Raw genomic sequence first — 13,571 nt, 5'->3', positions numbered from 1 at the left:
CTTGATATTAATCTTAAACGAAATAAGGATGAAAAGCTCACTTACTCTTACTGATAGATCATCACTTAAGTGAAGAAAAAGTGTTCTTGCTTGCTTAATAGAATTAAAGGTTCAAGTGTCTTATACTCACGGGCAAGTGTAAGACACATATTTATAAAAAAATTATTTCTTGATATCAATACCTAGAACAGAAATCAAGATATTATATGTAGAATCATAAAACCTAATTATTGGTAAAGAAGGTTGCAATTCTAGAAACATATCAATAATGATATATCTCATCTATTGTATAAACAATAAAACTCCATTCTGCTCATGTATGTAACTATATAAACAAACACTACTCAATTATTGATGAGCTGTGTCCTAGAGGTTAATGAGAATGCTTTATGCAGCAGATCCCAAAATATTTCCTTCATTCCTTTTACTTAAAATAAAGTATGAAATAATCTTCTGAGGTGAAATATCCTACAGGTAACACTGGTCTCTGTTGAAACCGTGGGATATCAAAGAATAATTAGAGTAAACCAAATAACAGGATGCTCTGTAAAATACATATAAGTTTATAAAGTTGGTAAAGAATAGAAACGTTTATCAAACTACAGGGTCATTGAAAAAGGTTGGAGCAATTTAAAAAAATCATATTTTAGAGACTACTAGAGATAATCAAATGAATATTTTTTTAAAAATTCATCAACTCAAAAGGTTTTTTTTATATACCTTAGAATCTTTCAATATAAGCTCTGTTGGTTGTTCTGTAAACATCCAACCGATAATCAACATCTGCACAGGTCCAATGGATCATCATAGGCATAACTGTGGCAATAGCAGCGGTGATCTGTTGTTTTAAATGTTCTACATCCCAGATTTTTTAACTGTAGACAATGGTTTTAACGTATCCCCATAGATACATTAAAATCATAGATACATCATTAAAATCCCCATAGATACATCTAGGGGTGTCAAATCTGGACTTCTCGGAGGCCAAAGCAAGGGGCTGGTCCTACCAATCTAACGATTTGGGAATCTTTCATTGAGAGCACACTGAACACCTAGGCTAAAGTGTGGGGACGCACCATCTAGTTGAAACATTACAAAAAGATTACTTTCTTACTCAATTTGGTAAACTTGCCGGAAAACGTACAATTGTAGCACATCTAAACATACATTCCCTGTGATACGAGGTTCATGAAAAAAGAATAGGCCAATCACATGATTGGACATCAAACCGCACCGCACGCTTATTTTTAGAATATTTTTGTGAATCTCTGACTACTCACTAATTGTATTGGGTTGCTGAGATCCCCATATCGTACAACTATGCCAAAACATTTAAGATAACAGATCATCTATGCTATTGTACAGTTATGCCTGCAATGATCTTGTGTACCTGAGCAGAAGTCGATTATCGGCTGGATGTTTGCAGAGCGATCAACGAAGCTTATACTGAAACATTCTAAGATACGAAAAAACTTCTGAGTTGGTGAATTTTTAGAAAAAAATACTAATTTGGTAGGAGTTTATGATACAATTTTTAAACTACCAGTCTTTTTCAATGACCTGTATTTGAGCAACTGATGACTGAGCTATATGAATGGTACTAAAGAACCGAAACAGTTTACAATTAATGTTTGAAAATATGATTCTTAAAGAAGTATATTAACAGTGTGATATATTTAACCATATATTGATTTTATATTTACACATATTCACTATGGTGATAATAGAAACAAGAATGTACAAAATTATTAACTTCATACATTAGGATGAATTAGAAGAAAAAATAATGTAAATGTTCAAGATAACCCTAGCAGACCTCTTTCAGAAATCGCTAACCGAATAGCGAACAAGAGTTTTCTTTTGTTTAACTTTGTAATTCTTGTTTAAAAAGATAACTGCGGTGCATTTTATTTTTTTTAGCATATTATCTTAAGAATATATGTAATTACTTGTAGATTAGATTACATATAATTTGATTGGATTGCCGGTTCCTTTTGGGGAGAGAGAAGAATAACATTAAAGCTTTTGAAATTACATACAGAAAAGATCAAGAGAATAGACTGATAAGTTTGGGTGAAATATAAGGAGGTGCTCTTTGGAGGATTAGTTAGGTCAAAGCACTCCTATATACAGCACAGAGGAAACAAGGAAATTGGATTTGGAACAACCTAAAAGGGAAAGACTTATTAACAGTACATCTTGAAGGTGCAACTGTAAGAGAGAAGAGAAAGGAAAGAAAGAAAATGAAATTAATAGAGGAAGTTGATTAAAGAGGGAATAAGAAGACCAAAGAGCCACTACAGGATAGGAAAAATTTGGAGATAATAATGGTATAAGAGATCTCTTGCTCAGTAGAACAGTATGTGATGAGCTATTTGTATTTTCAAATACTAAAATGCGGCATTATTATTCTATTAGATTCTTGGATCTGTACTAAACATTTCTAAACATCACATATACATTACATTAGAAAGAATGCATTTCTAAACAATAGCTATTTTTATCATTATTAAACAAAGAGGATTGTTACTAATCCAGGTCAATTGAAATGAAGGTAGTTCAGATAACAAGAAAGTTCAAACATATTTGTTATATCCACGACATGATAATTGTATATATTCTTCTTCTTAACAAATGTTTAATTTAATATTATAAATATTTATACACCGATGTTAATTCTTTTATTGCATCTATTTATTTAAAGATCTACTTTTTTAAAAATATTTTTATAATAAAGTGCAACATTTTAGTTTTCATAAACATTAACTTCATTTACATCTATCATGTCATTGGTAACAGTTGTTCTATATTACATCTGAAACTGAATACAATTATTAGCCAGATTTTGCTGTAATCTGGACAGGCAATTCAAACACTACTGCTGCTACTACTACTACTACTACTACTACTACTACTACTACTACTACTACTACTACTACTAATGATAGATTTTAGATAATTGTAACTCTAAATATATTGTAAAAATTCAGATTAGCCTGTTTTTACTTAAGGTCACAGAACATATTGTGTGACCTTAAGTAAACAAACAAGTTTTTTTTTGTATCAATATTCTGGCATTTTTGTTATTCTAGAATACTTGATTAATTTAATTTTCTTTTTGACTATAAAAAATCAGTCTAAAATCCAAGTAAAGAAAAGAGAATGAAAAGGTTGAACATGGTTGGTCATTCTCTTGTTTACTTTTTATTTCAGTTCATATATTAATATATTAGGTCCATAAAAATTATTTTTGATTTGTTAATCAGAGGAGTAATAAATTTGTCAAAATAATTTTATTGAAATTGGATCAAACAGGCTTTACAAGGAGCTATGATTATTTCAAAATCAATATATCTAAATGTGATTATTTAATAAAACGACCTGTCTATTACACACAAAAATCAAAAACAGAATTTAAATTTAAAATAAATTTTTATTAATTTTAAGAAAATTCTTACAGCTTTTTTCTTTAGAATATAATAGTGTTTTATTTAAATGATGCATTAAGCTAAAGCATGGTATTCTGAACCAACTGAAATCTAAAGGCTATCAAATATCTGGATTTATAAGGTATACATTTAAAGGTCTTATAGCAATATTTAATTCATAATTTTTTACTTGTTTTGGTCAGCCCAATGGAGTAGTGCGTTGCTAGTGACTATTTTAGGGTTCTGAGTTTGATTTCTACTGTGGGTGAAACTTTATATATATATATATATATATATATATATATATATAAAGTGTTTGATCTGGTATTGCGTGTTGCACACATCATCCATAAATAACATGATATCCAATAAAGCCCAAATTGTTATTTCCCAAATAGAACTTTAAAGAGAATTTGGATGGATTAATCAACAATTATCACTTTTTAAATGACTCTCAAAGCTTTATTCTAATTTTGAAAGGTCAGTTGCTTCTTTCTCTAATGGATGATCAGGCCCAGCCATATCATTTTTGCCGCTGCAGGCTAACCCAAAAAAATGCTCCCTCCAAGCTTCAAAAAAATTTTAATTCTTCAAGAAAATGCAGAATTTTAAAAGAACCACCTTAACCAGAAAAATGACAAACTGAATTAAGACAATAATACTAATACAGATTTATGGTAAATTGTTTTATCGATAAACAAAATTTGCATTTTTAACGAGCTACAAACTAAAACTAGTAGCTACTATTTTCAGAGATAATTTAAATTTACTTTTAAAACAATAAACAAAACTAGTACAATAATATTATTTTCTAGATTCAAGTGATCAAAATATATTTAATTATTCTTCATTGAAATAGCCTGTTCTTGGAACAATGAAAGTTTAATATTTAGTGTGATTAACCAACAGCTGTGATACCTCTACTGATAATTCTCTTGAAATTGTATGAAAACAACCTGTCACTGTAGTTAGTTCAAGCGATGTCAACTTTCTCAGGACTTTGCAGATCAATACCTACACTTTGTCTTGTTGAGACTTTTGAAATGATGTACATGGTCCAGCCGGGTAGAAAAAATGAACTTGCACATTGTCATTTTCGAGGCTAATATCTATCACTTCTCCCATCCACCACTGACACTTAAGCAATAGAGTCTTTTTCCTTAAGTGAAAGTGGTACAATACTTACCACAGGATGGTCTTTGTAGTCCTTGGGGTCTGAAGTAAAGTAATATTTTACAATGCTTTCTGACACAGGAAGATACTGGTGATAGCTTCTAGTAACAAAACTCCTTCACAGCAGTCAAAACAATTTTTTAGTTTCTGAAATCTTAGCTTTGATTTTAAAAAAATCTTAGCATCTGATTTCCATAAAAAAAAACCTGATTTTTTCAGCTTGTGATTACAAAATGAATACATTTCATCAATGTTTAATATCTGACTGTTTAATGGCCTTTACAGGCTTGCCTTTGTCACCTTCCATTTTGTTGTTCCTCCCACAAAATCACAGACATTTTTCCCAAGGGATGATCCAAAGAATTGCCATTTGACTTCAAGGTTGAAGTCGTTTTTGTGACTGCACAAATTAGCAAAATTTTTTTTATTTTTGTACTGACTTGAAGCACCTGAAGTAAAGTAGATTTTTTTTTTTAATATTCTGATGTACTTCCTTGATATGGTCTGTTAAATGATTTGAAAGCAATAAAATGTTTCTGTATCATTCTTCAAGTGATTACTTAAAATAGACACTTTTGTGTTGTAATACATCATTTTCCTTGAAACAGAACACAAAAGAGTGAACTGTGGCTTGGCTGTTGACCCAATAGAAGCTTTGCATCTCATCGTGAACAAGAAATGAAAAGTTTTCTGCAAAGTCTGCCAAAACCAAACATTTTTCTTCACCTAATTCTGATTTTTTTCTTCTTGAAAAACTGAGCTTGACATTTTGACACGAATGGTGAGTTTTCAGCTTTTCCAATTTTTCCACTTATTCAAAAAACTCTTTAGCCTGAAGAACAGTAATCATCTCTGCCCTATCAGCTGTTATCCACTGTTTGTACATTATTGTATCTAGCAACACATCATACTCTTCAGAAAAGTTGAGCATGTCAAACACTGCCTGCTTACCTGGACATTAGGTGCACACATTCATCATACAGCTGTAGTTATCCCTGTCACAAACAAAGATGTCTAGTAAGTCCTTATAATCAACATTAAGTTTGGGACCATCAATCATGAATTTGATGTTCTGGTGGTGGGAGCAGACACAAACTGTACAAGTGCCGAATGCAGCAGCCAAGATACACCATTCTGGATGGAGTTCGCAGAACTTTGATCTTCCAATTTTTTCCTCAGGGTTTTCACTTTTAAAGGTGACATACAATTCACTTAAGTTTATCAGAACAAGGCAATTTTGCTTATGCACTTTGACACCATCAACACATGTGCTAACACAGTCCTTTTTACCAGGAAATAGCCTGCTATTATTGTCATCTTCATAAAATAAAACAACTTTTTTAATTGTGTCATTAGTAATTCCTGTTTTATGTTTTTTACCCTACTCTGGTAGAATGCCTTGCTCATTAACTAATTCTCTAGTAAGTCTAACCAAATGCTCAGATACATTGAACTCTGACATTATTTTAGATCTGGTCCAAGATTGGGGAAGTAAACTGAACATTTTAACCTTATCTTCTTTTCATTTTCATTTTCAGACATTTTCAAGTCAAAACACAATTCAAGATTCTTTTTAATTTTTCAGATACCTTATTTGCTTTAAATTTTAATGCTGAAGGCCTTTGATCCGGGCTTAATTTTTTTCAAATTTGATGGATGTGATAACACCAAAATGCTACAAACAGTATCTTATTGTTCAATATTATGATGTGGGGTAATGTATTTCTCTTGGTCTTCGCATTCATATAGTTCTTTGTTCTGCTGAGAAAAATTACTTCTGAAACAGTTAACACAAAGAGACTTTCCAGGAACTAAATTTAAATTTGGAAAAATGTTTTTTTTTAAGAGCTTGCTGTTTGTCTTTTCTTAACTGTTTTTTATGAGTTCTCAAAGGGTCACAACATAACTGTCCATGCACAACTGAATTTTGACAAAAACTCTTTTGTATAATATTTACAAACACTAGTGATATCTGAATTAACACGTAAAAAAAATAATTTGTTGTTTTCGTCACTAAATTCACAAATTTTAATGAGTTCTTTTGGCACTTTACCATATGCTGTTTAATGATACTTTTCATTCACATAAATTCCTATAGAACATTGTTCTTTATTATTTTATGTGAAATTACTTAAAAATAATGTAAAAATTTAACTGATTTTATAATTTGCAAATATAATATTAAGTAAAACTTATTTATTTAATAAAAGTTTACAAACACAGGATGAAATTTGAGACACTTGATAAAGATGTGAACAGGTCACTGACTAATGTCAGACTGACCAGTCTGCAAATGGAAAGCTAAATGATTCAACAAGGATGAATGAGCATGTTGCAACATGAATTTTCAAAATGACTGAAAATGACTTCAAGTGCCTGTTATAACATGAACACTGCAGTCGAATGATTCAAGCAAGTCTATTTCAATTATAGTAATAAGTATAAAAATATTAAAGTGCCAAGAAGACAAGAAACCCCCTAGGAGCACTTATTTAGTGAGTCAAAATGGTATCACTTTTAACAGGTTTTTCATGATTTTTGAGCGGTTATAACTTTTTTATTAGTACAATACACAAGAAACTTTTTTATTTGCCATAAACATCTACAAAAACACTGTAAGTTGTGCAAATTTGAGATTTTTATCACCATTTGAAACCAAAATAAATTTTTTTTTTTTAAATTAGCTTTCAAAAATTTATAAAAATTTAGGGGTAACTATATTGCCATTAATATTATTTATGGTAAAACTACTAGCATATACCTACATATAAAAAAAATAATTTAAACTGTGTATGCCACCCCTGCCTCTTGAAAAAAATGACTAAAAGTGAAATTTCACAGTTTTTCATGTTACACTTTATTGGTAATTTTCTCATAGAAAGAAGAGAGATAGGTAAATAAACCTTGGAACATTCTTTTACCTTGAAAAAATATGAATAAACTGCTTTTTGTTTCATCCTTCCAGAACCAATGGTTTTTTTAGTTACGATTTTTTCCATAAACCTTACAATCACAAAAACAGGTGTGCGCACCATAACAAAAATGGCTTCCACAGGTAAAGTGCTTAAATAGAAAATTAAAAAAAAATAGTTTTAAGGTCTGAGACATGTAGGAAAACAAGTGGGTAACTTTCAAATTTTTTTGAACTGGTCAAGCAACCACCCTTGGGTCACTTTAAATGGATTGACCCAAGTACAACATTTGTAGTACTTCTTACTTGTGAAACAAATAGTTTGTAGGTACTTGTCCTACAGTTTGTATGCTTTATTATAAAGATCTGGAAATATGACCAATGATCTCAAATTTCATTCATACTTTTAATATATAATTTTCATTCTTCATGTAATACTACAGCAAGTTTCATTCATACTTTTAATATATAATTTTCATTCTTCATGTAATACTACAGCAAGATGAATTTTTAATGGTATGGTGTCACACAAAAAAATTCTGTAAATAAATACATCAATTAAAAATAATCAAGACAATCTAAAATGCAAGATAAAAATAAAATTAAACAAAATTACTGGCATTATATGATTAGCTGATCTCACTCTGGTCCCTTGTGCTACATATACATCCATTCTGTGCTATTTTATTTTCTTCTGACTTCCTATTTCTACCACTATTTTAATCAACCTTTCCTTTCTCATGATATGTTCCAGCCAATCAGGTTTCCTGTTCTAAACCTGCCTGATTAAGTTTCTGCCATTATCTGCTTTTCTTCATTTTTCAATCTATAAGCTTATCTAATTTTCTCCAATCTCCTCCATGCTTACATTTCAAATGCTTCTAGTCTTTCTTTTTCCCTTTTTCTTAGTGTCTATGTTCCATATTCAAACAGAAGTATAACACACATAACACTTCACATGTACTTCCTTAACTCTTCCTCAACTCTAACTCCATCTTGTTACATAATAATTACTTCTCTTTATTATATTCCTTAGCCACTGCTATTCTGTTGTTTTTTCATTTCACTTCTTCAGCCTTCTGTTAAAATGTTCCCTACATAACTGTACTGTTGTGATTGTTTAATTTTTCCTTCATTTTATAGACATTAAATGAAATACCATAGTTAAAAGATTGTTATAATTAAAAACTTTGAGTCAAACATCAGAAAACGTCAAGATAAAACTTTTTAAATAAATGTTCTATTATTGAATATATTTTTTAATAAATTTGAATTCTGTTCCCTAATTAAAAGTAATCTATGAAAATGCTTAGGAAAAATGACAAATTTTAACTTCTTCTTCTTTTATAAACAAAACTGGAATTGGTTTGCAGCTATTCTCCAAGCTTTATGATTCTTAGCAAGTCACTTGTAGTGTAGCAGGTACCATTACAGCCACCGTCATTCATTACCTGGAAAATGATCTTAACACACTCACTGCTAGTATGTTTGACAAACAGTACCTCCCTTATTTAAAATTGTTTAAATAAGATGTCACTTTTTTTTAGTCAGATTGTTAAAGAAACAATTAGTCAGATTGCTTTCTCTTTTTTGTTTAAAACAATTAGATTGTTTATTTAGCAATCTAAGACGAGGTAACATTCTTCGCTTTTGAATTTAAAAAAAAATGTATACATCTGACTAAGCAGTGTGCACCATGAAAGCACTAATGTGAATTTTCAAAAAAGATAAGCAGCAAGAGATATTTTTATTTTATTTTATTTATTACTGATAATAATTATTATATACTAATAGTATGCTAAACAAAAAATTCATACACATTTTATTTTTAATTACAAATTTTGAAACTTGTTTAAAACAGATCTTTTATGATTATTATTCTTGGGGATTCTAAGAATCATTATCATATCATTGTTTGATTACATTACATGAAATACCCAGAAATATGACTGATTTAGATTGATTTTTAGTAAATTAAAAGTTTCAACCTATCCATTCAATTATATTAACAAATGTGTTTCTAAAAGAAAAGAAAAAATACACACACACACAATTAAGATTTTCATTCAAGCTTCAAAGAAAATGACATAACTGTGTCTTCATGGAGTATAAAACATACATACTCGACAGAAGACCCAGTTATATCATTTTCATTAAAGTTTGAATGACAAAACTAATGACTAGTCCTTGTTAAGCATAAACTGTTGGTTAATCTTCTTTGGTAAATTTGTTTTTTGACAAATTTTAACAGAAAATTCTTCATTTTTCTCAGTTCTGAGCATTTCCCTTCATTTCCTCATAACTTCTTTCCTTCCTAATACCTGTAAGATCCCAATCCTTCTTCTGCCTCTTCCTCTCCTTCCTTTAATTTTTTTCCATATGATCCCACTGAAGCCAATTTGTACATAAGACAAGTCTCCCCCAATATGTTTACCTTTTCGTTATGATTTTCATCAACTTTTTTCTTTTCTATTTTTTCAAAATTATTTCATTTTGTCTATCTATTTCACATTATCCATTCTTCTTCATAATAATTTTTGTTACAACATAATTGTACTAAAGAACTTTATCTTTTATTAATAAGAAAAAAGGAAACAACTTAAGCTTTGTAGGAAAGAAGGTAAGCTGCATCTTATCACAACCAACTAAGTATATAAATAAGTAGCATCTTTTTTTTATTTTTGTCTTCAGTCATTTGACTGGTTTGATGCAGCTCTCCAAGATTCCCTATCTAGTGCTAGTCGTTTCATTTCAGTATACCCTCTACATCCTACATCCCTAACAATTTGTTTTACATATTCCAAACGTGGCCTGCCTACAAAATTTTTCCCTTCTACCTGTCCTTCCAATATTAAAGCGACTATTCCAGGATGCCTTAGTATGTGGCCTATAAGTCTGTCTCTTCTTTTAACTATATTTTTCCAAATGCTTCTTTCTTCATCTATTTGCCGCAATACCTCTTCATTTGTCACTTTATCTACCCATCTGATTTTTAACATTCTCCTATACCACCACATTTCAAAAGCTTCTAACCTTTTCTTCTCAGATACTCCGATTGTCCAAGTTTCACCACCATATAAAGCGACACTCCAAACATACACTTTCAAAAATCTTTTCCTGACATTTAAATTAATTTTTGATGTAAACAAATAATATTTCTTACTGAAGGCTCGTTTAGCTTGTGCTATTCGGCATTTTATATCGCTCCTGCTTCGTCCATCTTTAGTAATTCTACTTCCCAAATAACAAAATTCTTCTACCTCCATAATCTTTTCTCCTCCTATTTTCACATTCAGTGGTCCATCTTTGTTACTTCTACTACATTTCATTACTTTTGTTTTGTTCTTGTTTATTTTCATGCGATAGTTCTTGCGTAGGACTTGTTTCTTCCGTTCATTGTTTCTTCTAAATCCTTTTTACTCTCGGCTAGAATTACTATATCATCAGCAAATCATAGCATCTTTATCTTTTCACCTTGTACTGTTACTCCGAATCGTTCTTTAACATCATTAACTGCTAGTTCCATGTAAAGATTAAAAAGTAACGGAGACAGGGAACACCCTTGTCGGACTCCCTTTCTATTACGGCTTCTTTCTTATGTTCTTCAATTGTTACTGTTGCTGTTTGGTTCCTGTACATGTTAGCAATTGTTCTTCTATCTCTGTATTTGAACCCTAATTTTTTTTAAAATGCTGAACATTTTATTCCAGTCTACCTTATCGAATGCCTTTTCTAGGTCTATAAACGCCAAGTATGTTGGTTTGTTTTTCTTTAATCTTTCTTCTACTATTAATCTGAGGCCTAAAATTGCTTCCCTTATCCCTATACTATTCCTGAAACCAAATTGGTCTTCTCCTAACACTTCCTCCACTCTCCTCTCAATTCTTCTGTATAGAATTCTAGTTAAGATTTTTGATGCATGACTAGTTAAACTAATTGTTCTGTATTCTTCACATTTATCTGCGCCTGCTTTCTTTGGTATCATTACTATAACACTTTTTTTGAAGTCTGACGGAAATTCCCCTTTTTCATAAATATTACACACCAGTTTGTATAATCTATCAATCGCTTCCTCACCTGCACTGCGCAGTAATTCTACAGGTATTCCGTCTATTCCAGGAACTTTTCTGCCATTTAAATCTTTTAATCCACTCTTAAATTCAGATCTCAGTATTGTTTCTCCCGTTTCATCCTCCTCAACTTCCTCTTCTTCCTCTATAACACCATTTTCTAATTCATTTCCTCCGTATAACTCTTCAATATATTCCACCCATCTATCGACTTTACCTTTCGTATTATATATTGGTGTACCATCTTTGTTTAACACATTATTAGATTTTAATTTATGTATCCCAAAATTTTCCTTAACTTTCCTGTATGCTCCGTCTATTTTACCAATGTTCATTTCTCTTTCCACTTCTGAACACTTTTCTTTAATCCACTCTTCTTTCGCCAGTTTGCACTTCCTGTTTATAGCATTTCTTAATTGCCGATAGTTCCTTTTACTTTCTTCATCACTAGCATTCTTATATTTTCTACGTTCATCCATCAGCTGCAATATATCGTCTGAAACCCAAGGTTTTCTACCAGTTCTCTTTATTCCGCCTAAGTTTGCTTCACTGATTTAAGAATTTCCTTTTTAACATTCTCCCATTCTTCTTCTACATTTTCTACCTTATCTTTTTTACTCAGACCTCTTGCGATGTCCTCCTCAAAAATCTTCTTTACCTCCTCTTCCTCAAGCTTCTCTAAATTCCACCGATTCATCTGACACCTTTTCTTCTTTACGTGTTTAATTGCTTCATCAATCTCTTCGTATACACACTCTACCTCATCATCATCATGGGCGCTTGTAGGCATATAGACGTTAACAATCGTTGTCGGTTTAGGTTTTGATTTTATCCTTATTACAATAACTCTAACGCTATGCGTCTTTAAATACTCCACTCTCCTCCCTATCTTCTTGTTCATCACGAAACCTACTCCTGCCTGCCCATTATTTGACGCTGAGTTAATTACTCTAAAGTCCCCTGTCCAAAAGTCGCCTTCCTCTTCCCACTGAACCTCACTAATTCCTACCTAAGTAGCATCATGAAAATAAAATTGGTAAAATGCACTCAATGCAGTCTCGATTTGGCTTGGCAACTACATCCTGCTGATATGTTATGGCTGATGACATTAGTAGTTAATGCCTTATGAGAATAAAAATATTGATACATTCCCATTAACTAGATTACACTCTGAATTGAACCAAAAATTAGTACAAATTTTCAATTTTGTAAGTCACAATATGTTTCATTTAAATTAAATTTTAACTTTTTAATAAATTTTGTATACATCATAATTTTACTCATTTTGCTCACTTGTTCAATCAGAGGTATGATGTATCTTTCATTTGGTACACAATTTGAAAATATATAATCCAAAATTTCCTACACCTCTCTAGCCACAACCTTATATTAAACATTTTCAAAATGAGTATATCTTTATATCAGATATGAGTATATGAAATTTATTACATTGCTTTTCTGGAGTGATGAAACAACCGATATGATAATCTATGCAAAACTTCAATCTATCTAAAAAACTTAAAAATTTGGAAATTTCAGGTAAATTTAAATAAAAAAATAACACCCATTGAGATCCTGGATAAAACAATAAAGTTTACACAACATCAGATCCTAAAGTTATAAGAAACATTTAATAAATTGATTCCAGTAGACTGTCAAAGCTAAAATCATTGGTGCAGTTTCATTGCCAACTTTACCAAATAAACAGTGATTGTAAAAGTTGGTGTCACTTAAATCTTTTTTTTTTAAATGAACAGTTACATCAAGCATGAAAAAGTTCTCTTTAAAAGTACTGGTCAATTACATAATACAAAAGTATCTAGTAGTACGTATGAGTTACTGGTAAGAAAATAATAAATACATTTTTAAATAATTCCTTCAGATGTTTACCTATTAAACTTTATGTATTGACTGAATTATCATTAGTTTACTAACTATGCTGAAGAACTGGTTTTTAAATACGGTCATAAAAATGTTCTGTCATGAATT

General features: G+C 30.7%; 1 protein-coding gene and 1 long non-coding RNA gene across 4 annotated transcripts in view; one reads left to right on the top strand and one right to left on the bottom strand.

Moving 5' to 3' along the window:
- The window catches only part of NfI (Nuclear factor I), a 989,818-nt gene that overhangs the window by 267,044 nt on the left and 709,203 nt on the right, over positions 1 to 13,571 (top strand). The window lies entirely within an intron of this gene.
- The window catches only part of LOC142322854 (uncharacterized), a 31,752-nt gene that overhangs the window by 6,093 nt on the left and 12,088 nt on the right, over positions 1 to 13,571 (bottom strand). The window contains exon 2 of the long non-coding RNA XR_012755949.1: positions 46 to 182. This is a non-coding gene — a long non-coding RNA (uncharacterized LOC142322854). The remainder of the gene's footprint in view (positions 1 to 45; positions 183 to 13,571) is intronic.

This window comes from Lycorma delicatula, chromosome 4 (genome assembly GCF_047948215.1).
Source record: "Lycorma delicatula isolate Av1 chromosome 4, ASM4794821v1, whole genome shotgun sequence".
Classification (NCBI taxonomy): domain Eukaryota; kingdom Metazoa; phylum Arthropoda; class Insecta; order Hemiptera; family Fulgoridae; genus Lycorma; species Lycorma delicatula.
Note: the sequence above shows the minus strand (reverse complement) of the source record. Positions and strands in the feature narration are given on the sequence as shown.